This window comes from Pinus tabuliformis, chromosome 7 (assembly GCF_031772625.1).
Source record: "Pinus tabuliformis cultivar Carrire ecotype Pingquan chromosome 7, CPIR1, whole genome shotgun sequence".
NCBI lineage: Eukaryota > Viridiplantae > Streptophyta > Pinopsida > Pinales > Pinaceae > Pinus > Pinus tabuliformis.
Window position 1 is genome coordinate 1,536,924,002 of NC_142293.1, and position 27,322 is coordinate 1,536,951,323.

The following is a 27,322-nucleotide window of genomic DNA, read 5'->3' on the forward strand; positions in this document are numbered from 1 at the left end:
CAACTCATATTAAGAAGGCATACATACTCTACACTCCTCTGGTTTTGAACTTGTGATCTCTTCTGAGGAAACACATGCTCTTAACCATTAGATCCACTCAAAAAAAAAAAAAGAAGAAGAAGAAGATAAAAACTAGAATAAAAAATAAAATGAAATATAACATAATTTAAATTTAAAAGTAGTCCCAAGGGTTAGCTCAATCGGTCACAGGGTCGAAACCCGAAAGCTCTTGGGTCAGTCAGTAAATAAATAAGCCGATGGGTGTGACCCCCTTCGGGTGGGGTCCACCCTAACGTTGACAGATCCTAGACATAGCGGACCCACTGACCATGGGTATCCGTGAACCAGAAGTGAAAAAAAAATAAAAATTTAAAAATAAATATTAAATATAATATAATTAAAATAAAATATATTATTAAAAAAATAGATTAATATATATAAAAATGAAAAATAAATAAAATAAATGTAATATAATTTGAATTTAAAATTGAACATTAAATATAATATGATTTAAAATAAAAATATACAATTAAAAAAATAGCCATTAAAAGGTAAAGTTATATATACTTAAAAGCAAACTTATATATACTTATATGTGTAAATTTTTATAATATATCCAAGTATATACTTTTAATTTTGAAATAATAAAAATATATCAAAAATTAAATCGATAAAATTATAAATTTTGATAAATAAAATATAATGTAAACTAATTCCAATTATATATTTTATAGCTAAAATTATGATGATGATGATGATGGTTAACATCCGCTGAGACCAAATAATGGTCTATCGGACCTAAAGAAACAAATTATCTATTTTGATTTAAGATTTTATTCCTATGCTCAAAAAGTTTAGAGAGAAGCCTCCCGAGCTCACTATAATTTTGACATTGTAAAAGGCTAGGAAGGTCAGTATTGTAACAAATATTGTGAAACTGAGATCTAATGTGGTTATACGCGGGGCACTCTAAGAGGAAGTGGTTTTCATCCTCGATGTTCCTATTCTTACATATATGGCAGTTCTTTTCCGTCCATGGCATTTTAGGAACTGCCCAACGACCTGTTTCACTATGGAGCTCATGAGAATTCGTTCTAATCTTTGCTATATTAATTTTCTTCTTTGAGCTAGTTAAAATAGAGAGATACTTTTGATCTTCTAGGGTGGGGTTGATGACCTTCTTATAATAACTTAATTTTCTTTTAGCCGCTAAGTCTTTCTCACACCACATTTTTTCTTTGAACTTAGAAGTAACAATATCTTTAATGTTATTTATGTTTTACAATGCATCATTTTCGTTGATCTCCCAATAGTTTAACCAGGCCCTTGTGTCTTTATGCCACCCTCGATTGAGCCTTAGGTGGTTTTGGCTAGAATTTAAAGCTATCTTAGGAAGTCTATGATCGTTTATGTTACTGATTTTGTGCTTGTACAACAGAAACCTAAGCATAGCTAGGCTCTCAATAGGGGAAAGACCTGCTTCTATAAGGAGAATAGGATAGGGTGTATTACTTTTAATTTCAGGTTATAAGTTATAAAACGCTTCTGGATTTGCTCAATCTTTCTCCATGATTCTCTGGAGATGCTGCAACCCCAAACCTCACAGCCATATAAGATAACAGGAGTGACTAAAGTTTCAAAGAGGAACTTCTTTTTATCCCACATTACAAGGTTTGCAATTTTACAATTATTTTCAAGACCATAGTAAGCTTTCCACCCCCCATTAATCCTTTTCTCAATGCTATGGTTCCAATTGAGCTTGTGATGAATATCAATTCCTAAGTACTTGTAAGAATACACTTCCTCCAAGTTATTATTATCATACATAAAATTAGCGTAAGTGTCCTTCTTGGATTTGATAATCATAACTTTTGTTTTGTCAGTGTTAACAGTCATACCCATGGTAGAGCAGAAATCCTTAAGAAGCCTGAGTTGCTTAGTAAGATCAGATGGGCACCTTGCCAAAAGAACAATATTGTCAGCATAAAGAAGAAGGATGACGACTATCCCAGCTAAGATCGTGCCATCACATCCTGCTTCCTCTAAATAGCCTTCGAGCTTATCGATGTAAATGCCAAATAGGGTAGGGGAGAGGGGGCAACCTTGTTTAACTCCGATGTTACACTTAATATCTTTCGACCACCCTTCATTACTCTTTACCTTGGCAATTACATTCTCGTATAACCTTATAGCGGCAGCTCTCAACTCGAGAGGAACCTTTAGCTCTTCTAATCTATTCCAAAGGTTGGATCTAGGAACCGTATCGAAAGCCTTTCTAAAGTCCACAAAGCAACAAAATAAATTGGATTTATCATTACGACATTCCTCCGCAATGATCCTAAGCGTAACAAGGTGGTCTGTTGTTGAGTGATGCCTTCTGAAACCTGCTTGGCCTTTAGCCCACTTACCTTCACTTTCAAGCCATATGCTTAACTTTTTTTCCAAAATACTACCATATAACTTGGCTAAGAGAGGGCTGATCATAATTGTTCGATAATTAGAGGGGTTATTTATATCCTCACTTTTAAAAGTAGGGATAATGAGGCTCTCAGTCCAAGGTTTAGGGAACCCTTGCTTGACTGCTTGATTGAAAAGTTTGTGGATGTGGGGGATGGGGACAGGACCTCCAATTTTTAAGATTTCCGCTTGGTAACCTTCAATGTCCTTAGCTTTCCCATTAGCGAGGCGATTAACCCCAAACTTAATGTCTTCTAAAGAGAAAACTTCTTTCATTGTGAGAAGGGTTTCCAAATTATCCATGACATTTGGAGATTCATAAATCTTTTTAAGATAGGAATTCCAATCGCAAAGAGCAATTTTATTATTATCCTTAGTCTTCCTAGTTAGAATCTGCCTCCAAAATTTCTTAGGAGCTACCTTAGAGAGGTGTAAGAGATTCTCCTGTCTTTGACGAATGTACTGCCTCTTTTTCCTTTTAGTTAGGGCTTTGTATATTTTTATCTTGTCCATTTTAAGAGATTCATCAACAGCTTCCTTAATTGCTCTCCTTGCACTTTTACAATCTTCAACAACTAATTTTAAATATTTATTAAATATAAATATAAATTTTAATAAATAAAAATATAGGTATAAACATTTAAAATACATATTAGAAAGAGACACGAGGAGCATTTCTCACAAATGGCTTCGAGGAATTCAATACACCGTCTTTGTAAAGAAGGCTTACGCTCGATCATGGGCAATAGTTGGTCTACAGAAAGCTTAATGAACAATTTTACCAGTGATATCATAGATTATTAATTTAACCATTGAAAATAATCATTTAACCATTGAACCAGTGTCCATTCAGTTTGAAGATGAAGCTCAAAATTTAGAAATAGGTTTAATTTTTGAAATCATATTTCTAAATTTTTTGGAGTGAATTATGTTATGTTTTTCAGAATCTTTTTAACAACGTAAACTTTTAAATGGGGATTGACACTCTTATCCGTTTTCTCGAGATAGCAAAAAAGTAGTCCAATTTTGAAAAGGGGCGATGCAGAACACACATATTTTTTTTAAAGCACAGTTTTTGGCACTTTAAATAACCAATATGATTGTCTGTTTCGTAGGAGTAGTAAAAATGTGACCCAATTCTGAAAAGTGGTGATGCAGAATACACCCTTTTTCTTTTAAAGCATATTTTTGACACTTTAAATTTTCTTATGTATCAAATATATATGTTTGTTCTTAAATGTTAATGATTTTCATGCTGATTTTGAAAAGTGTTAATGCAGCATACTTGTTTTAGAGGACTTATTTATCACACTTTAAAATTTATCATGTCAAATTTTATTTGAAATTATGATTACTTAACGAATTTTCAAGTTGTTATATTTTTCTTTTTTAAATGTTGATTACTTATAAAAAAAATAAAATGTATAAAAAATACAAAAAAAGGTATTAAAAAAAAAATTCTCATCAACCATAAAAGAATTTGGAAAAAAAAAAAAAAAAAATATATATATATATATATAATATATCTGTGTAAAAGAAAATAACAAAAAAAACTAGTAAAATTAATATTAAAAACATTTAAGAAAAAACAAAAACACACACATATATATAATTATACATATTCAAAAAAACAAAAACAAAAACAAAACCATTTCAAGTTTTAAAAATATGTTTTTTTTTTTTAGCGCTAGCTCTTTTATTTAAAAACAAAAAAAAAAAAAAAAAAAAAAATTAAAATATTAAACTTTTTTTTAACCAAAAAAAAATTATTTATTAAAAAAAATTAACAAATTTTTTCAAACAATTTTTTATTTTATTAAAAAAAATTACCTCGCACCGCCCGGCCGCCCGTGTTGGCGCTGCCCTGGGTGGAGGGTGTAGATCCTTCGCCCATGGCCGTGCCACCACGGGCGGCCAGGCGGCGCGGGGTAATTTTCCTTACATAAAAAGAATAAAAAAATTGTTTAAAAAATAATTTAATTAAAAAAATAATTTAATGAAAAAAAAAAAAAAAAAAAAAAGATAAAAAATAAATAAATTGTTTAAATTTTTTTTAAATAAAACAAAAAATTGTTTAAAAAAAAGTTTAAATTTTTTAAATTTTAAATTTTTGTGTTTTTAAATAAAAGAGTTAGGGTTTAATAAATTTAAAAAGAAAAAATCAAAATCAAAAATACATTTTTTTTTTTTTTTAACTTTAAATGTTTGTGTTGTTGTTTTTTTTTTTTCTTTTTCTTTCTTTCTTTATTTTTCTTCTTCTTCTTTTTGAGTTTATTTTTGTTTTTTTTAATGTTTTTAATATTGATTTTACTAGTTTTTTAATTTCTTTGGTTAATTTTTTTTTTTTTTTTTTTTTAAATCTAGTTTGTTTTTTATTTTTAATTTTATTTTTTCTAATTTTTGTTAAGGAGTTGTCTATAATGCGACTTTTTGAGATTCCGGTGACGGAATCCGGCGGAAGAAATTGAGATGAAATCATGATTTGTTGCAGTTAAAATGGTTTTTTAACTGCATATTCGGATTCAGCACCCTGAAAAACCCCTGAGACGCTTTCATTGTGCAGAAACTAGTTATCAAACTTCGATTTCAATAAATTACTGCCGGATTTTCACCGGAAAAAATCGTCGAAAAGGCTTTCAAAAAGTCGCGTTAAAGACTACGGCTTTTGTTAATATTTTTTATTTTTTTATTTTTTTTTTTTTTTTACCAAATTCTTTTATGGTTTATGAGATTTTTTTTTTTTGCTAAGTAATCAACATTTAAAAAAGAAAAAGAAAAATAAAAGAACTTGAATTTTTTTTTATGGTTTACAAGATTTTTTTTTTTTTTTTTTTTTTAAATATGTTTTTCTTACTATTTGCTTGTTAATAATTTTTCAATTTTTTTTTTTTTTAGGTTTTTAATTCTTACCTTTTATAGGTTAATTTTGTTTTTTTAACATTTTTTTTTTTTCGTCTTTTTTATATATTTGATTTTTTTTGTTTTTTTGTTTTTTAGTATATAATATAATTTATGTTTTGTATTTTTTTTAACTTTTTTTTGTTGTGTTTTTTAATTGTTTTAATTTTTTATTTTATTTTATGTTTTCATTATTCTTTTGAAATTTAATGTTTTTCGGGGTCATGATAAAATCTTTTACGCCATTATTTCGAAAGGTTGAAATTTTACGCTTAAAAAAAAAAGTGTTATCCAGCGTCAACACTTTTCGTTTTGAGAGTTTTTTTGCACAAAATTTACCATTGAAAAAACAAAAGGTGTTATTCGAACATCAACACTTTTCATTTTGAGGGTGTTTAACAATTTTTGCACAAAGAATTGATTTTCACTGCCATTTTTAAAACATGTTGAAAATTTACCCTAGAAAAAAAAAAAAAAAAAAAAAAAAAAAAAAAAAAAAAAAAAAAAAAAAAAGGTGTTATTCTAGCATCAACACTTTTCATTTCTAGCACTGTTTTTTATGTTTTCACAAGGTTTTTTGGCCAGAGTTCCCGTTTTGTGTTTTTAGTTCCCGTTTCAAAGTTTACATTGTTTTTTCCCTAGATTTTTTCTTTTTAATAGACTAAATTATATGTTATGTTCGTCAGAATATTTTTCCTAAATTATTTTTTTCGTAGAGTTCATAGGTTATCGTTTTAATGAACTTTTCAATTTTTGTATTTTGATTTTATAAATTACATGTGCTAGTTTGGAAAGATCAATTTAGTAGATCTACTTTACAGGATACATATTAAGTATGGTTATACATAATGTGATTTTATAATTAAGTAGAATAATGTTTTTTTTTTAAGGGAAAAATTATTAAACCACAAATATTAAAATTTTAATAAATAGGAAAGAAGTACAATAGTCTTTTCTTATTTGCTCACTTAAACTTTTTGTTAGATGGGTCTTTATCAAGGTTGCCCCATTTCAAAAGTCTTTTCTCTTTTTCTTTAATGCTATTTAGTTCTTGATTAAATTTTGGTATGGATGTAAATTTTTCACTGGGTGATGATTCATCTGTCAAATATTATTTAAAAAAAAATATTTATCAAATTTTTGGTGTTAAATGATTTAAAAAATAAATATAAATGATTAAATTATCAAAATTGATGAATTTTTTTTATTTTGGAATTTTTATTTCTAATCTTATGTCTACCAAACCTAAAATATAATTAAAAATTTATTTTAAGTATTATTTTTTTCTATTAAAATAATTTTAAAAATCATTGATAAAAAGTATTAACATGATATATTATTTTTTTGTTTTTAAATTCTTAATCTTAACAACAAACCTACCAGATACCGCACTAAAATACAAAAAAGAAAATCCACTAAAATAAATACAATACAATTGGTAATATCTTAAATTAAATTTGACAACAAAATATAATTACCCTAATGTTAATGACTACTAATAATTAATTAGTAATTTTTACAATTAATTAATTATTTTTATATAACTAATAATTAATTAGTAGTTTTTACCATTAAATAGTATTTTGTATACATAAGATGTAGATAAGTGGGATCCAACGAGGTTTACTCTTTACCAATATCATGTTCAGATATTGTGGAGAATGAGGATGAAAACTACCTTTAAAAATTAAGTTGTTTCAAGAAAAAGGTTGTTTCATCCACCAAATTAGCTAATCATAACTTAAACTCAACTTAATTTAAAAAAATTAGAAAATAAAATTATTATTTTAAAACGTTTTATCTTTTTTTAGTACGAAAAAAGCTAGATTATATTAATATGATATGAGTGCCAATATACATATGAAAAAAGTTAGATTGTATTAATATGATATGAGTGCCAATATACATATGAATAAGCTAAAATATCAAGCTAATGCCTAGACTTGGGAGATAGTAAAAATATCCTCCTCATTACACCTGAAAGCCTGGGGGAGAAAAGGACACCACAAGATAATATGATTTGTCTATGCAATAAGCTTGAAACACCAAAAAAAGAAAAAGAAAAAGATGACCAAACAATTTGGCTAGGGATAGATAAGTCTTCATTATATGAAGATCTGCGGTCAAAAAGTGAAAACATGCACTATGGTGGAAAAACGTTTTATCTATTGCTATGCAAAAAGCATATAAACTTCTATGTATGACGATGACTTCCTTTAAAAGGTTGTTCCAATAGAGGATGCCCATGTGGAGCAACATAAATAATTTAATTGTTTCCAATAGGCGTAATCCTAACAAATCACGCAAGCGTTGTTGGAAGGGTGGTCTACATCAGATATGAAATTTGATGTGCCCATTTAAAAAGTTCGGAAAAGCGTCAATATTTTTCGTTGAAACTGTGAAGACGAGTCAGGCCAGTGTGAAAACCGTCGAGTTGAGTCAGGGAAATATCAAAATCATCAAATTTGTAAGTTAGGTTTGAAATTCCAACTTTGGTTTTAATCATGTGGATATTTGTGAATATAATGTCAATTCTCAAATAGTTTGTACAGATTTTTGTACGGTTTTCAATAAGTTGTAATGTAACATGTGAGCTATTTTATCATCACACATTACACTCTTTATTTTATTATTAATATATTTTTATAGTTTGTATAGATTTTTTACGGTTTTTAATAAGTTGTAATATAACATGTGAACTATTTTATCAGCACATATTACATTCGTTATTTTATTATTATAAAAACTTCCAAAAAATCACACTAAAAACAACTCCATCAATCATAATAATAACCTATCCATTTTAAATATCATATGCCTTATAATTTCATACACCTTTTACTTTTAAAAAATCAAATATACTACGAGTAATGGTGAAAATATATATATTGAAATCTTATTATTTTTTATATTAAATGAGATGTTAAAATAATAAAAATATATTTTTTTATACGAATAAAACATTTTAATAAATTTTAATAAAAATTTATAAAATAAAACATATATATAATAATAAATTTTAATGAAATTCAAACCCTTCTTCACACTAACATAAATAAAAGCTTGAGCAGGAAGGGAGTTGAGATGCAGAGATCATCTCGCCTGCAAAACTTCTGAGAACCCTAATCACAGATCTCCTCTGACGGTTCAAGCTCGCGCTGCCGGACTCCTTCTGACGGCCTTTAATGGCTAAGACTACAGGAGGGGAGGGATCCTCCCCCCCTCCTCTCATCCCTCCAGCCTCTAACACGAATCAGCACGCGACTCCTCTGACCCCTTCTGGCGCTGTCCCTGAATCTGAGCAGGGAGGACAAAGGACGAATGGAAAAGAGATACCCGCAGCTCAGAGCGATGCGGTGGACATGGAAAAAGATGCGCACCAGAAAGCCTCTTCGTCACAGCCAAAGGCGACCTCGGCCACCTGTATCCCGAAGGCTGCAGAGCGCATTAAGGTTGATCTTCCAAGCCATCGCATTAACGGTGAGATCCAATACATGCAGGATCATGCGCTAATAGGAAAGTTTCTTGGATTCTGGCCTACTGAAAAGGCATTGCAGGGTTGGATAGCTTCAAAATGGAAGCCCAAAGGACAGGTCACCCTGCAGCTTGGACCGAAAGGCTTCTTCACAGCCATCTTCCATTGTGTGGAGGACAAATTGCGGGTATTCGAAGGCGGCCCATATTTCTTTAACTCCTCAGGACTTTATCTCACGGAGTGGAAGCCAAGATTTAACCCTGATAAAGAAGATTTCAGCTGGGCTCTAGTATGGATACAAATGTATTCCCTCCCAGTGGAATACTGGAAGGAAGAAACGCTAGCAGATATTGGCAACAAACTAGGGACCTTCATCAAAGTTGCGGCGGAAACAAAAACCCGCAAATACACCTCGTACGCCAGGATCTGTGTTCAGATGCACCTGACCAAGGCTTTAGCTGACTCGGTAAGTCTCTTTCACGATGACTTTGAATGGACACAGCCTTTAGATTATGAGCATATCCCCTTTCGCTGCCGTAAATGCCATGAGCATGGCCACCTCTTCCGAGACTGTCCTCTGAACTCGCAGTCAAAAGCCGCCTCCAATGAAGCCAATAAAGACTCGGATGGATTCACCAAAGTTCCTAACCGCCGTAGGCATGCCAAGAAAACCCAGGTGACCCCTGATAACGCCATCAAATCAGATACCCAAAACAGATTCACTCTGCTTGCTACTCAAGATCCGCAGGATATACCAAGCTTTGAACCCAAGGAGAATATTTCTTTGCCTTCTTCTTCCCTTAACCCCTTAGCCCCCATGCAGTCCTCAGATCCAGTCTCTTCTCGCCCCTCTCCTAATCCTCTTTCGGATAAAAATAAAATGGTTTCAGATCTCAGCCCTTTCCCCTCTTCCCAGGGGAAATCTGTTCTAGATTTCAAACAGCAGGTCTCGGCCATGGACCTAGATGCAACTCTTGCACTCAGTCTACAGGAAGATGCAGATGAGGAAGACCAGAGCTCCCCTATCATCATGGAGGAAGATCCGGAGCATGTCAGCCTAGATGGTCTTGATATCTTCAAACTTGAAACGGCTTGCAAACAAAAAGAATATAACTCAATTCCCCCTTGGCAAATCGACAGGCTTGAAGGTGTCTTGACCAAAGTGCAGCACAACAAAAGTCTTGGTATACAAGGAGGAAGCCCGTGGGACGGAAAAAAAACTCTCAAAGAAACCAAGAAAAGGGGACGCAAGACAGACCTTCAGCAGACCATAATAGTAGGAGAAATACTTATGGAATCGGGGCGATTCCCTAAGTTGACAAAGTTCTATAAACCCAAACCTCAGTATCCATGAAGCTCATCTCATGGAATGTGAGAGGACTCAACAGCCCCTCAAAACACCGGATGATAAAAAACCTGATTCAACAAGAAAAACCATCCATAGTTTTTCTGCAAGAGACAAAAAGCAGCAACACAACTACAGAAAGAATTCGAAACAAGATCTGGGCAGGTAGCTGCTCAATTTCAGTTGATGCCTCAGGGGCTTCAGGCGGACTTGCCATTCTATGGAATCCGCAGGCTCTTTCACTATATGATTTCCATGCTACCCATCACCTCATCCAAGCGTCCTTCCACCTCATTGGTACCAACATCCATGGGCATCTCTCAAATGTGTATTTTCCGTAGTCTATTCAGCAAAAACTAGATCTTTTGGAAACAATCTCTATTCTAAATGAGAACAGGCAGTTCCCCCTCTGGATCGATGAAGGAGACTTCAACATCATAAAATCAATGGAGGAGAAAAAAGGAGGCAGAATCAGGTTAGACAGTGACAGCAATGGCCTCAGAGAATTCATTCAGAACAATCAACTCATGGATATTCCAACCTCCAATGGAATCTTTACTTGGACCAATAAGCGTAGGGGCATTCATCACATAGCCTCTAGGCTCGACAGGTTCCTCATTTCGGACAATGCAATACATCTGGGAGGGGACTTCCACGCTTCCATCATACCCCAAGGAGGATCCGACCACTGGCCAATTATGTTACAATGGTCCCGGCCAGGCACTCGTAGCAATAGACCCTTCCGATTCGAAGCCTTCTGGCTCACAAGTCCAAACTTCAAGACAGTGGTAAGTAAGGCATGGAAATCTTTTATCCCGCCAGAGGGTGCCAAAATGTATCAATTCCAACAAAAGTTGAAAAACTTAAAACAAGTACTCAAAGTCTGGAATCGCACACATTTTGGCAACATACAGGAGAATCGCAAGAGGCTGGAACAACAAATGAAAGCGCTTCAACAAACTTTCATCCTAGAAGGCAGAACAGATGAACAGACACATCAGGAGCAGATCCTTTGGAATCAATGATCCAGATTTAAGCAGGAACGCAACAAATTACAGAGATAACCATATACACAAAGATGCAGCGGAAATAATACTTCATTTCATTAATGGAAAATACTGACATATGCTTACAAACAGAAATGGCAATAAACTAGCTAGGGCGATGGTAGCTTATCTCTGAGAAGAGATGTGATGGCTACATGCCTCTGAACTGTTCTGAACTGTATTACAATGAGGCTCGAAGGCCTATTTATTGTTGAGAAACAATGGAAAACCCTTCACATACCGAAACCTAACCCTAGAAGATGAAACGCCAAATTGTGGGCCCCGTTTGGGTAAATTGGTACATCAATTTCCCGGGGTCGTAACTTTGGCATACGATCTCCGTTTGACGCGTACGATAGCTCGTTAGAAAGATCTATCCGAGTACTACCACTTTGGGAGGCAACATAGGGCTCGGTCGCCCCAGAATTCCAAAAAAACGTCGTTTAGGGCCTCAAAACGGCTCCGGAAGTTCAGGACCCGAAAAACTGCTAAAAATAGTAAACTGTGCTACAATTAAGGAAACTGAAAATGCTGAGAAAGACAATGGTGGGGGTCCAGGTGGACCTGGCAGGTGGCCACCAATATCCACCTGGATCATTCCTCCCCCCTTAGGAAGCAATGGTCCCCATTGCGTTGAGCTCCTCCATGAGATGAGGAAACCTCTGCTGAACTTGTTCCCTGGTGAGCCACTTGCCCTGCTGAAGGAGTTGGCCTGCTTTGACAACTCGATACAGTTGGATATGCTGTTGGCGAGTGTTCTTGATCTGTGTGTCCATGATCCGATCAGTTGCAGCTTGTTCCATGCAATCTGGATTTAATTCTGTGGGTTTGAGCTGTTCTGCAATGTCGGATGTGTCTAGCAATGGTGGAAAGTATGGCCGAAGGCGGTCCACATTGAACACTGGGTGCAGGCCAAGGAATGGGGGAATGCTGAGCTCAAATGCATTGTCTCCCATAGCCTTAGTAATGGTGTAAGGACCATATCGAAGTGGTCTCAATTTCCGATAGGCTCCAGTAAGGCGTTCCTTTTGCAAATGCAACCAGACTTTGTCGCCCACTGAAACTTGTGTGGCACCCGTGTTGATCATGTCGCTGCTTGTACTTGGCATTTGATTTCTCAAGAATGTCATGGACCTGCTGGCGAATATGTTGGATGCGCTCAATGAAGCTGGTGGCCTTATCTGTTTCGGACTGGACATGAGCTGAATTCATGTGAGTAGCTGCAAGTGGCATGGCCACATCAATGGGGCATAGTGGCTGGAATCCTAAACCCACCTGAAAAGGGCTATGGCCAGTGGAGCTGTGAAGAGCTCGGTTGTAGCTGTGCTGAACATAGGGGAGGCTCTCGTCCCATGTGCGTGGATGCTTTGAGTTATACATGCGCAGAATGTGCACAATCATCCTGTTGACAACCTCTGTCTGGCCATCAGTTTGAGGATGGAAGGCTGTGGACTTCGTGAGTTTGGTGTCCAGCATTGACCAGAGACTGGACCAAAATGTGCTGAGAAACCGACTGTCCCGATCTGAGATGATAGACTGTGGGATCCCAAAGTGCACCCACACTCGTTCAAAGAAGAGTTTAGCAGTGGCTTCTGCTGTGATATTCTTCTTGCAGGCCATCATAATGGCCATCTTTGAGAACCTGTCGACGACCACAAAAACACAGTCATTTCCATGCTTAGTGGAAGGAAGGCCTGACATGTAATCCATGGAGATGGATTCCCAAGGTCGACTAGGGGTAGGCAACGGGGTATAGAGGCCTTGCTTCTTAATGGTCGGTTTGGCAATGGCACAGGCAGTACATGATCGGATGTACTTCCCAACATCCTGTCGAAGATTCGGCCAATAGAAATAGTTTTGCAGTACTGCCACTGTTTTCTCGACCCCGAAATGCCCAGCAGCCCGACTGTAGTGTGCTTCCCAAATCATCTTGGCACGCTCGCTTGAAGGAACACAAAGGTGACCGAGGTGGCATAATAGGGCATCCTGGAGGTGAAAATCTGCAACCTGCCGACCCTCCAAGAGTGTCTGGTATGTGTGGCCGAATTCTGGGTCGCTTTTGTAGAGAAGTGGCCAATCAGAAGTCTCGTGCCCGCAAGAGTTGAGCACGGTGGTTAGCGCCATGATCGGTGGTCGACTGAGGCAATCTGCAACATTATTGGTGCTGCCCTTTTTATACTTGATATTCAAGTGAAACTGTTGCAGGTATGTAGACCACTTCTGATGGCGATCATTCTGCAATTTCCCTTGGGTCTGTATGAATTGCAGAGGTCGGTGGTCTGTGTGGATGACCGTTTCCTTCCCCAAAATGTAATGCTTCCATTGTCGGCAGGCCTGTACAATGGAATACATCTCTTTATCATAAGTGGGGTACTTCCGGACTGTGTCTGAAAGTGTTTCACTGTGATATGCCACTGGATGTCCATGTTGAGTAAGGACTGCCCCAATAGCATAGTCAGAGGCATCTGTCTCGACCTCAAATGGTTGTTGTAAATCTGGTAACGCGAGCACTGGTGCCGTGCAGAGGCGATCCTTCAACTCCCTGAATGCCTTCTGTTGAGATTCAGACCAAAAGAATTTTGCTTTCGCCCCGCCCTTGGTGACTTGACTCAAGGGCCAAGAAATATGAGAAAATCCCAACACAAACCTGCGGTAGAAGTTGGCAAGACCTAGAAAGCTGCGGAGCTCTGTTAGAGTGGTTGGAGAGGGCCAATCCCGAATGACTTGGACCTTGGCTGGATCGACATGCACCCCCTGTTCATCAATGATGTATCCCAGATACTGGACCTCGGTCATGCCAAAAGTGCATTTCTCCAAATTGGCACATAGCTTGTGTTGCCGCAGTGTTTGGAGAACCTGTCGGATGTGGTGGAGGTGCTCTTCCCAACTCTGGCTGAAGATCAGAATGTCATCCAAGTATACTACTACAAAGGAGTTGGTGAATGGCCGCAAGATGTCATCCATTAGCCTCATAAAGGTTGCAGGAGCATTCGTCAATCCGAAAGGCATGACCAACCATTCGAAGAGGCCCTCCTTGGATTTGAAGGCAGTCTTCCACACATCTGAGGGTTCAATTGGTACCTGGTGATATCCTGACTTCAGATCGATCTTGCTGAAATATTTCGCCCCCTTTAGTTGGTCTAGGAGGTCATCAATCCGCGGGATCGGGTACCTATTACGGACAGTGATCTTGTTCAGCGCCCGATAGTCAATACAGAGTCTCCACGTCCCATCCTTCTTCTGTACCAACACTATCGGGCTCCCACAGGGCGAAGAACTCGGACGGATGTGACCTTTCTGTAGGAGCTCCTGAATCTGCCTCTTGATTTCATTGTTCTCCAGAACGGAGCGCCGATAAATTGGTCCATTGGGTAGCGGCGCACCTGGGGTCAGATCAATGGAGTGCTTGACTTGACAGTGCAGAGGAACCCCTGCCGGGGAGGTGAAGATGTCTTTGTACTCCTCCACAATCTTGTCCATTTGTAGCTGCCGTGCAGAGGGACCTCGTTTGGAGGCCGCGGCCACTGTCTTCTTCTTCCCTTGAGGGCGTATCATCAGGAAAACAAATTTCCTGGTTTTGGAAATGATCTTACTGCATTGTTTTGCAGTAATCAAAGAGATGGCGGCAGGTGGTGGTACCTCTGGTATCCTGAACAACTTATTTCCCAATGTAATAATAACAGCACGGGGCCTTGATTCATACACAGCATGTCGCTTCCACAAGTATGGTTGTCCTAGTAATACATCACAAACTTCAAGGGGAGCAATGTCACACAATACCTCATCCGTGAAGGGCTTGATGTTGTATGGAAGGCGACACTGCTGGCTCACGCGAAGATCTCGCCCTTGGTAAAGCCACCCAATGGTGTATGGTTGTGGATGTGCTGTGGTCGGTAAGCCCAACCGCTTCACGACCTCTGCCGAAATGAGGTTCTTTTGACTCCCGCTATCAACAATGAACTGTATCGGGGAGCCCTTGACCCACATCTGGGAGTGGAAGAGACGCTCCTCCTCCTCTGGATCTTCGGGTTCATTTTTCTGGATCTTTGCGGTAGCAACAGTGGCGCTGGGATCCGCATCAATGATCTGCTTCCCTTTTTCATACCCCTTATCGGGTTCTGACTCAGAGTCGGAACATGCATCTGATTCTGAAACCTTTAGCTCAGCCACCAGTGACTGTTTGGCCCGACACTCACTTGTGTTGTGAGTGGAGCTCTTATGGAACTCGCACCATTTTCCAGTGTCCTTTCTCGGCTTCGCGGCGTTGCTCTTTGCTTGCAGCTTCAGCTGGTTGTCTTGGGCTGTCCCGCCTTGGCTTTGTCCTTTGTTCTGTGGTTTAGGGGCACCTTTCCCCTGCTTTGGATTCGCAGATCCAAAGTCTCGCTTCTTTTGTTTAAACTTCTGCTCGACTTTGACGGCATACCGGTATGCTGCGCCGAGCGAGGGGATGTTTAGGAACTGTATTTCTTCCTGGATGTACTTGTGCAGGCAGCCACGGTATTTGAGTATCAAATGTTGCTCCGAATCCTTGATACCCAACTTTGTGCGAAGGGTATGGAAAAGATTGGTGAACTCCGGCACATCTTGGTCCCTTCCCTGCCGCAGCGTGGTCCACTTTATGTATTCATCCTCATAGCTTCCGACAGGGTAGTACTGCTCCTTGATGGCATCCCGGAACGAATCCCAGGTGGGTGCGGCTGAAAATAGTGAGCCAGTACTTTCATCCTTCTGCTCGCAGTAGGTTTCCCACCAGTCCTTGACGTGGGGGGCTGCTTTGAGAAGAGCAAAAACAATCTTTTCCCGACTCGAAAATTCATGAACAGAAAAATAACCCTCTAGCAGATTTAACCATTTATCTACGGCATCGGCGTCTATCTGACCCTCGAATATGGGGATTTCAAAATTAACTTGTACCTTAAAGGGTGTGGCGTTTCCAGAGGAGCTGCTGGAAGCCGATGCGCCGCTTCTGGGTAGCCGCTGAAGGATCTGCGCAAAGCTGTCCATCATCGCGTTCCGTTGTCGCTCGAGCGCTTCTTCGAGCAAGATTTTGATGGGATCTCCTGCCCCCTCGTCTTTCTTCTCGTCCGCCATGGGAGGCCGTCGGGATTTGCGAGGCTGGTCTTGCAAAGGTTCAACCAGTTCAAGCCCTAACTCCTTATATCCCGACCTTGTTGGGGACATGCAAAGAAAAACAGAGAAAAAGCAGACCGCTCTGATACCACTGATCCAGATTTAAGCAGGAACGCAACAAATTACAGAGATAACCATATACACAAAGATGCAGCGGAAATAATACTTCATTTCATTAATGGAAAATACTGACATATGCTTACAAACAGAAATGGCAATAAACTAGCTAGGGCGATGGTAGCTTATCTCTGAGAAGAGATGTGATGGCTACATGCCTCTGAACTGTTCTGAACTGTATTACAATGAGGCTCGAAGGCCTATTTATTGTTGAGAAACAATGGAAAACCCTTCACATACCGAAACCTAACCCTAGAAGATGAAACGCCAAATTGTGGGCCCCGTTTGGGTAAATTGGTACATCAATTTCCCGGGGTCGTAACTTTGGCATACGATCTCCGTTTGACGCGTACGATAGCTCGTTAGAAAGATCTATCCGAGTACTACCACTTTGGGAGGCAACATAGGGCTCGGTCGCCCCAGAATTCCAAAAAAAACGTCGTTTAGGGCCTCAAAACGGCTCCGGAAGTTCAGGACCCGAAAAACTGCTAAAAATAGTAAACTGTGCTACAATTAAGGAAACTGAAAATGCTGAGAAAGACAATGGTGGGGGTCCAGGTGGACCTGGCAGGTGGCCACCAATATCCACCTGGATCATTCCTCCCCCCTTAGGAAGCAATGGTCCCCATTGCGTTGAGCTCCTCCATGAGATGAGGAAACCTCTGCTGAACTTGTTCCCTGGTGAGCCACTTGCCCTGCTGAAGGAGTTGGCCTGCTTTGACAACTCGATACAGTTGGATATGCTGTTGGCGAGTGTTCTTGATCTGTGTGTCCATGATCCGATCAGTTGCAGCTTGTTCCATGCAATCTGGATTTAATTCTGTGGGTTTGAGCTGTTCTGCAATGTCGGATGTGTCTAGCAATGGTGGAAAGTATGGCCGAAGGCGGTCCACATTGAACACTGGGTGCAGGCCAAGGAATGGGGGAATGCTGAGCTCAAATGCATTGTCTCCCATAGCCTTAGTAATGGTGTAAGGACCATATCGAAGTGGTCTCAATTTCCGATAGGCTCCAGTAAGGCGTTCCTTTTGCAAATGCAACCAGACTTTGTCGCCCACCTGAAACTTGTGTGGCACCCGTGTTGATCATGTCGCTGCTTGTACTTGGCATTTGATTTCTCAAGAATGTCATGGACCTGCTGGCGAATATGTTGGATGCGCTCAATGAAGCTGGTGGCCTTATCTGTTTCGGACTGGACATGAGCTGAATTCATGTGAGTAGCTGCAAGTGGCATGGCCACATCAATGGGGCATAGTGGCTGGAATCCTAAACCCACCTGAAAAGGGCTATGGCCAGTGGAGCTGTGAAGAGCTCGGTTGTAGCTGTGCTGAACATAGGGGAGGCTCTCGTCCCATGTGCGTGGATGCTTTGAGTTATACATGCGCAGAATGTGCACAATCATCCTGTTGACAACCTCTGTCTGGCCATCAGTTTGAGGATGGAAGGCTGTGGACTTCGTGAGTTTGGTGTCCAGCATTGACCAGAGACTGGACCAAAATGTGCTGAGAAACCGACTGTCCCGATCTGAGATGATAGACTGTGGGATCCCAAAGTGCACCCACACTCGTTCAAAGAAGAGTTTAGCAGTGGCTTCTGCTGTGATATTCTTCTTGCAGGCCATCATAATGGCCATCTTTGAGAACCTGTCGACGACCACAAAAACACAGTCATTTCCATGCTTAGTGGAAGGAAGGCCTGACATGTAATCCATGGAGATGGATTCCCAAGGTCGACTAGGGGTAGGCAACGGGGTATAGAGGCCTTGCTTCTTAATGGTCGGTTTGGCAATGGCACAGGCAGTACATGATCGGATGTACTTCCCAACATCCTGTCGAAGATTCGGCCAATAGAAATAGTTTTGCAGTACTGCCACTGTTTTCTCGACCCCGAAATGCCCAGCAGCCCGACTGTAGTGTGCTTCCCAAATCATCTTGGCACGCTCGCTTGAAGGAACACAAAGGTGACCGAGGTGGCATAATAGGGCATCCTGGAGGTGAAAATCTGCAACCTGCCGACCCTCCAAGAGTGTCTGGTATGTGTGGCCGAATTCTGGGTCGCTTTTGTAGAGAAGTGGCCAATCAGAAGTCTCGTGCCCGCAAGAGTTGAGCACGGTGGTTAGCGCCATGATCGGTGGTCGACTGAGGCAATCTGCAACATTATTGGTGCTGCCCTTTTTATACTTGATATTCAAGTGAAACTGTTGCAGGTATGTAGACCACTTCTGATGGCGATCATTCTGCAATTTCCCTTGGGTCTGTATGAATTGCAGAGGTCGGTGGTCTGTGTGGATGACCGTTTCCTTCCCCAAAATGTAATGCTTCCATTGTCGGCAGGCCTGTACAATGGAATACATCTCTTTATCATAAGTGGGGTACTTCCGGACTGTGTCTGAAAGTGTTTCACTGTGATATGCCACTGGATGTCCATGTTGAGTAAGGACTGCCCCAATAGCATAGTCAGAGGCATCTGTCTCGACCTCAAATGGTTGTTGTAAATCTGGTAACGCGAGCACTGGTGCCGTGCAGAGGCGATCCTTCAACTCCCTGAATGCCTTCTGTTGAGATTCAGACCAAAAGAATTTTGCTTTCGCCCCGCCCTTGGTGACTTGACTCAAGGGCCAAGAAATATGAGAAAATCCCAACACAAACCTGCGGTAGAAGTTGGCAAGACCTAGAAAGCTGCGGAGCTCTGTTAGAGTGGTTGGAGAGGGCCAATCCCGAATGACTTGGACCTTGGCTGGATCGACATGCACCCCCTGTTCATCAATGATGTATCCCAGATACTGGACCTCGGTCATGCCAAAAGTGCATTTCTCCAAATTGGCACATAGCTTGTGTTGCCGCAGTGTTTGGAGAACCTGTCGGATGTGGTGGAGGTGCTCTTCCCAACTCTGGCTGAAGATCAGAATGTCATCCAAGTATACTACTACAAAGGAGTTGGTGAATGGCCGCAAGATGTCATCCATTAGCCTCATAAAGGTTGCAGGAGCATTCGTCAATCCGAAAGGCATGACCAACCATTCGAAGAGGCCCTCCTTGGATTTGAAGGCAGTCTTCCACACATCTGAGGGTTCAATTGGTACCTGGTGATATCCTGACTTCAGATCGATCTTGCTGAAATATTTCGCCCCCTTTAGTTGGTCTAGGAGGTCATCAATCCGCGGGATCGGGTACCTATTACGGACAGTGATCTTGTTCAGCGCCCGATAGTCAATACAGAGTCTCCACGTCCCATCCTTCTTCTGTACCAACACTATCGGGCTCCCACAGGGCGAAGAACTCGGACGGATGTGACCTTTCTGTAGGAGCTCCTGAATCTGCCTCTTGATTTCATTGTTCTCCAGAACGGAGCGCCGATAAATTGGTCCATTGGGTAGCGGCGCACCTGGGGTCAGATCAATGGAGTGCTTGACTTGACAGTGCAGAGGAACCCCTGCCGGGGAGGTGAAGATGTCTTTGTACTCCTCCACAATCTTGTCCATTTGTAGCTGCCGTGCAGAGGGACCTCGTTTGGAGGCCGCGGCCACTGTCTTCTTCTTCCCTTGAGGGCGTATCATCAGGAAAACAAATTTCCTGGTTTTGGAAATGATCTTACTGCATTGTTTTGCAGTAATCAAAGAGATGGCGGCAGGTGGTGGTACCTCTGGTATCCTGAACAACTTATTTCCCAATGTAATAATAACAGCACGGGGCCTTGATTCATACACAGCATGTCGCTTCCACAAGTATGGTTGTCCTAGTAATACATCACAAACTTCAAGGGGAGCAATGTCACACAATACCTCATCCGTGAAGGGCTTGATGTTGTATGGAAGGCGACACTGCTGGCTCACGCGAAGATCTCGCCCTTGGTAAAGCCACCCAATGGTGTATGGTTGTGGATGTGCTGTGGTCGGTAAGCCCAACCGCTTCACGACCTCTGCCGAAATGAGGTTCTTTTGACTCCCGCTATCAACAATGAACTGTATCGGGGAGCCCTTGACCCACATCTGGGAGTGGAAGAGACGCTCCTCCTCCTCTGGATCTTCGGGTTCATTTTTCTGGATCTTTGCGGTAGCAACAGTGGCGCTGGGATCCGCATCAATGATCTGCTTCCCTTTTTCATACCCCTTATCGGGTTCTGACTCAGAGTCGGAACATGCATCTGATTCTGAAACCTTTAGCTCAGCCACCAGTGACTGTTTGGCCCGACACTCACTTGTGTTGTGAGTGGAGCTCTTATGGAACTCGCACCATTTTCCAGTGTCCTTTCTCGGCTTCGCGGCGTTGCTCTTTGCTTGCAGCTTCAGCTGGTTGTCTTGGGCTGTCCCGCCTTGGCTTTGTCCTTTGTTCTGTGGTTTAGGGGCACCTTTCCCCTGCTTTGGATTCGCAGATCCAAAGTCTCGCTTCTTTTGTTTAAACTTCTGCTCGACTTTGACGGCATATCGGTATGCTGCGCCGAGCGAGGGGATGTTTAGGAACTGTATTTCTTCCTGGATGTACTTGTGCAGGCAGCCACGGTATTTGAGTATCAAATGTTGCTCCGAATCCTTGATACCCAACTTTGTGCGAAGGGTATGGAAAAGATTGGTGAACTCCGGCACATCTTGGTCCCTTCCCTGCCGCAGCGTGGTCCACTTTATGTATTCATCCTCATAGCTTCCGACAGGGTAGTACTGCTCCTTGATGGCATCCCGGAACGAATCCCAGGTGGGTGCGGCTGAAAATAGTGAGCCAGTACTTTCATCCTTCTGCTCGCAGTAGGTTTCCCACCAGTCCTTGACGTGGGGGGCTGCTTTGAGAAGAGCAAAAACAATCTTTTCCCGACTCGAAAATTCATGAACAGAAAAATAACCCTCTAGCAGATTTAACCATTTATCTACGGCATCGGCGTCTATCTGACCCTCGAATATGGGGATTTCAAAATTAACTTGTACCTTAAAGGGTGTGGCGTTTCCAGAGGAGCTGCTGGAAGCCGATGCGCCGCTTCTGGGTAGCCGCTGAAGGATCTGCGCAAAGCTGTCCATCATCGCGTTCCGTTGTCGCTCGAGCGCTTCTTCGAGCAAGATTTTGATGGGATCTCCTGCCCCCTCGTCTTTCTTCTCGTCCGCCATGGGAGGCCGTCGGGATTTGCGAGGCTGGTCTTGCAAAGGTTCAACCAGTTCAAGCCCTAACTCCTTATATCCCGACCTTGTTGGGGACATGCAAAGAAAAACAGAGAAAAAGCAGACCGCTCTGATACCACTGATCCAGATTTAAACAGGAACGCAACAAATTACAGAGATAACCATATACACAAAGATGCAGCGGAAATAATACTTCATTTCATTAATGGAAAATACTGACATATGCTTACAAACAGAAATGGCAATAAACTAGCTAGGGCGATGGTAGCTTATCTCTGAGAAGAGATGTGATGGCTACATGCCTCTGAACTGTTCTGAACTGTATTACAATGAGGCTCGAAGGCCTATTTATTGTTGAGAAACAATGGAAAACCCTTCACATACCGAAACCTAACCCTAGAAGATGAAACGCCAAATTGTGGGCCCCGTTTGGGTAAATTGGTACATCAATTTCCCGGGGTCGTAACTTTGGCATACGATCTCCGTTTGACGCGTACGATAGCTCGTTAGAAAGATCTATCCGAGTACTACCACTTTGGGAGGCAACATAGGGCTCGGTCGCCCCAGAATTCCAAAAAAACGTCGTTTAGGGCCTCAAAACGGCTCCGGAAGTTCAGGACCCGAAAAACTGCTAAAAATAGTAAACTGTGCTACAATTAAGGAAACTGAAAATGCTGAGAAAGACAATGGTGGGGGTCCAGGTGGACCTGGCAGGTGGCCACCAATATCCACCTGGATCATTCCTCCCCCCTTAGGAAGCAATGGTCCCCATTGCGTTGAGCTCCTCCATGAGATGAGGAAACCTCTGCTGAACTTGTTCCCTGGTGAGCCACTTGCCCTGCTGAAGGAGTTGGCCTGCTTTGACAACTCGATACAGTTGGATATGCTGTTGGCGAGTGTTCTTGATCTGTGTGTCCATGATCCGATCAGTTGCAGCTTGTTCCATGCAATCTGGATTTAATTCTGTGGGTTTGAGCTGTTCTGCAATGTCGGATGTGTCTAGCAATGGTGGAAAGTATGGCCGAAGGCGGTCCACATTGAACACTGGGTGCAGGCCAAGGAATGGGGGAATGCTGAGCTCAAATGCATTGTCTCCCATAGCCTTAGTAATGGTGTAAGGACCATATCGAAGTGGTCTCAATTTCCGATAGGCTCCAGTAAGGCGTTCCTTTTGCAAATGCAACCAGACTTTGTCGCCCACCTGAAACTTGTGTGGCACCCGGTGTTGATCATGTCGCTGCTTGTACTTGGCATTTGATTTCTCAAGAATGTCATGGACCTGCTGGCGAATATGTTGGATGCGCTCAATGAAGCTGGTGGCCTTATCTGTTTCGGACTGGACATGAGCTGAATTCATGTGAGTAGCTGCAAGTGGCATGGCCACATCAATGGGGCATAGTGGCTGGAATCCTAAACCCACCTGAAAAGGGCTATGGCCAGTGGAGCTGTGAAGAGCTCGGTTGTAGCTGTGCTGAACATAGGGGAGGCTCTCGTCCCATGTGCGTGGATGCTTTGAGTTATACATGCGCAGAATGTGCACAATCATCCTGTTGACAACCTCTGTCTGGCCATCAGTTTGAGGATGGAAGGCTGTGGACTTCGTGAGTTTGGTGTCCAGCATTGACCAGAGACTGGACCAAAATGTGCTGAGAAACCGACTGTCCCGATCTGAGATGATAGACTGTGGGATCCCAAAGTGCACCCACACTCGTTCAAAGAAGAGTTTAGCAGTGGCTTCTGCTGTGATATTCTTCTTGCAGGCCATCATAATGGCCATCTTTGAGAACCTGTCGACGACCACAAAAACACAGTCATTTCCATGCTTAGTGGAAGGAAGGCCTGACATGTAATCCATGGAGATGGATTCCCAAGGTCGACTAGGGGTAGGCAACGGGGTATAGAGGCCTTGCTTCTTAATGGTCGGTTTGGCAATGGCACAGGCAGTACATGATCGGATGTACTTCCCAACATCCTGTCGAAGATTCGGCCAATAGAAATAGTTTTGCAGTACTGCCACTGTTTTCTCGACCCCGAAATGCCCAGCAGCCCGACTGTAGTGTGCTTCCCAAATCATCTTGGCACGCTCGCTTGAAGGAACACAAAGGTGACCGAGGTGGCATAATAGGGCATCCTGGAGGTGAAAATCTGCAACCTGCCGACCCTCCAAGAGTGTCTGGTATGTGTGGCCGAATTCTGGGTCGCTTTTGTAGAGAAGTGGCCAATCAGAAGTCTCGTGCCCGCAAGAGTTGAGCACGGTGGTTAGCGCCATGATCGGTGGTCGACTGAGGCAATCTGCAACATTATTGGTGCTGCCCTTTTTATACTTGATATTCAAGTGAAACTGTTGCAGGTATGTAGACCACTTCTGATGGCGATCATTCTGCAATTTCCCTTGGGTCTGTATGAATTGCAGAGGTCGGTGGTCTGTGTGGATGACCGTTTCCTTCCCCAAAATGTAATGCTTCCATTGTCGGCAGGCCTGTACAATGGAATACATCTCTTTATCATAAGTGGGGTACTTCCGGACTGTGTCTGAAAGTGTTTCACTGTGATATGCCACTGGATGTCCATGTTGAGTAAGGACTGCCCCAATAGCATAGTCAGAGGCATCTGTCTCGACCTCAAATGGTTGTTGTAAATCTGGTAACGCGAGCACTGGTGCCGTGCAGAGGCGATCCTTCAACTCCCTGAATGCCTTCTGTTGAGATTCAGACCAAAAGAATTTTGCTTTCGCCCCGCCCTTGGTGACTTGACTCAAGGGCCAAGAAATATGAGAAAATCCCAACACAAACCTGCGGTAGAAGTTGGCAAGACCTAGAAAGCTGCGGAGCTCTGTTAGAGTGGTTGGAGAGGGCCAATCCCGAATGACTTGGACCTTGGCTGGATCGACATGCACCCCCTGTTCATCAATGATGTATCCCAGATACTGGACCTCGGTCATGCCAAAAGTGCATTTCTCCAAATTGGCACATAGCTTGTGTTGCCGCAGTGTTTGGAGAACCTGTCGGATGTGGTGGAGGTGCTCTTCCCAACTCTGGCTGAAGATCAGAATGTCATCCAAGTATACTACTACAAAGGAGTTGGTGAATGGCCGCAAGATGTCATCCATTAGCCTCATAAAGGTTGCAGGAGCATTCGTCAATCCGAAAGGCATGACCAACCATTCGAAGAGGCCCTCCTTGGATTTGAAGGCAGTCTTCCACACATCTGAGGGTTCAATTGGTACCTGGTGATATCCTGACTTCAGATCGATCTTGCTGAAATATTTCGCCCCCTTTAGTTGGTCTAGGAGGTCATCAATCCGCGGGATCGGGTACCTATTACGGACAGTGATCTTGTTCAGCGCCCGATAGTCAATACAGAGTCTCCACGTCCCATCCTTCTTCTGTACCAACACTATCGGGCTCCCACAGGGCGAAGAACTCGGACGGATGTGACCTTTCTGTAGGAGCTCCTGAATCTGCCTCTTGATTTCATTGTTCTCCAGAACGGAGCGCCGATAAATTGGTCCATTGGGTAGCGGCGCACCTGGGGTCAGATCAATGGAGTGCTTGACTTGACAGTGCAGAGGAACCCCTGCCGGGGAGGTGAAGATGTCTTTGTACTCCTCCACAATCTTGTCCATTTGTAGCTGCCGTGCAGAGGGACCTCGTTTGGAGGCCGCGGCCACTGTCTTCTTCTTCCCTTGAGGGCGTATCATCAGGAAAACAAATTTCCTGGTTTTGGAAATGATCTTACTGCATTGTTTTGCAGTAATCAAAGAGATGGCGGCAGGTGGTGGTACCTCTGGTATCCTGAACAACTTATTTCCCAATGTAATAATAACAGCACGGGGCCTTGATTCATACACAGCATGTCGCTTCCACAAGTATGGTTGTCCTAGTAATACATCACAAACTTCAAGGGGAGCAATGTCACACAATACCTCATCCGTGAAGGGCTTGATGTTGTATGGAAGGCGACACTGCTGGCTCACGCGAAGATCTCGCCCTTGGTAAAGCCACCCAATGGTGTATGGTTGTGGATGTGCTGTGGTCGGTAAGCCCAACCGCTTCACGACCTCTGCCGAAATGAGGTTCTTTTGACTCCCGCTATCAACAATGAACTGTATCGGGGAGCCCTTGACCCACATCTGGGAGTGGAAGAGACGCTCCTCCTCCTCTGGATCTTCGGGTTCATTTTTCTGGATCTTTGCGGTAGCAACAGTGGCGCTGGGATCCGCATCAATGATCTGCTTCCCTTTTTCATACCCCTTATCGGGTTCTGACTCAGAGTCGGAACATGCATCTGATTCTGAAACCTTTAGCTCAGCCACCAGTGACTCTTTGGCCCGACACTCACTTGTGTTGTGAGTGGAGCTCTTATGGAACTCGCACCATTTTCCAGTGTCCTTTCTCGGCTTCGCGGCGTTGCTCTTTGCTTGCAGCTTCAGCTGGTTGTCTTGGGCTGTCCCGCCTTGGCTTTGTCCTTTGTTCTGTGGTTTAGGGGCACCTTTCCCCTGCTTTGGATTCGCAGATCCAAAGTCTCGCTTCTTTTGTTTAAACTTCTGCTCGACTTTGACGGCATATCGGTATGCTGCGCCGAGCGAGGGGATGTTTAGGAACTGTATTTCTTCCTGGATGTACTTGTGCAGGCAGCCACGGTATTTGAGTATCAAATGTTGCTCCGAATCCTTGATACCCAACTTTGTGCGAAGGGTATGGAAAAGATTGGTGAACTCCGGCACATCTTGGTCCCTTCCCTGCCGCAGCGTGGTCCACTTTATGTATTCATCCTCATAGCTTCCGACAGGGTAGTACTGCTCCTTGATGGCATCCCGGAACGAATCCCAGGTGGGTGCGGCTGAAAATAGTGAGCCAGTACTTTCATCCTTCTGCTCGCAGTAGGTTTCCCACCAGTCCTTGACGTGGGGGGCTGCTTTGAGAAGAGCAAAAACAATCTTTTCCCGACTCGAAAATTCATGAACAGAAAAATAACCCTCTAGCAGATTTAACCATTTATCTACGGCATCGGCGTCTATCTGACCCTCGAATATGGGGATTTCAAAATTAACTTGTACCTTAAAGGGTGTGGCGTTTCCAGAGGAGCTGCTGGAAGCCGATGCGCCGCTTCTGGGTAGCCGCTGAAGGATCTGCGCAAAGCTGTCCATCATCGCGTTCCGTTGTCGCTCGAGCGCTTCTTCGAGCAAGATTTTGATGGGATCTCCTGCCCCCTCGTCTTTCTTCTCGTCCGCCATGGGAGGCCGTCGGGATTTGCGAGGCTGGTCTTGCAAAGGTTCAACCAGTTCAAGCCCTAACTCCTTATATCCCGACCTTGTTGGGGACATGCAAAGAAAAACAGAGAAAAAGCAGACCGCTCTGATACCACTGATCCAGATTTAAACAGGAACGCAACAAATTACAGAGATAACCATATACACAAAGATGCAGCGGAAATAATACTTCATTTCATTAATGGAAAATACTGACATATGCTTACAAACAGAAATGGCAATAAACTAGCTAGGGCGATGGTAGCTTATCTCTGAGAAGAGATGTGATGGCTACATGCCTCTGAACTGTTCTGAACTGTATTACAATGAGGCTCGAAGGCCTATTTATTGTTGAGAAACAATGGAAAACCCTTCACATACCGAAACCTAACCCTAGAAGATGAAACGCCAAATTGTGGGCCCCGTTTGGGTAAATTGGTACATCAATTTCCCGGGGTCGTAACTTTGGCATACGATCTCCGTTTGACGCGTACGATAG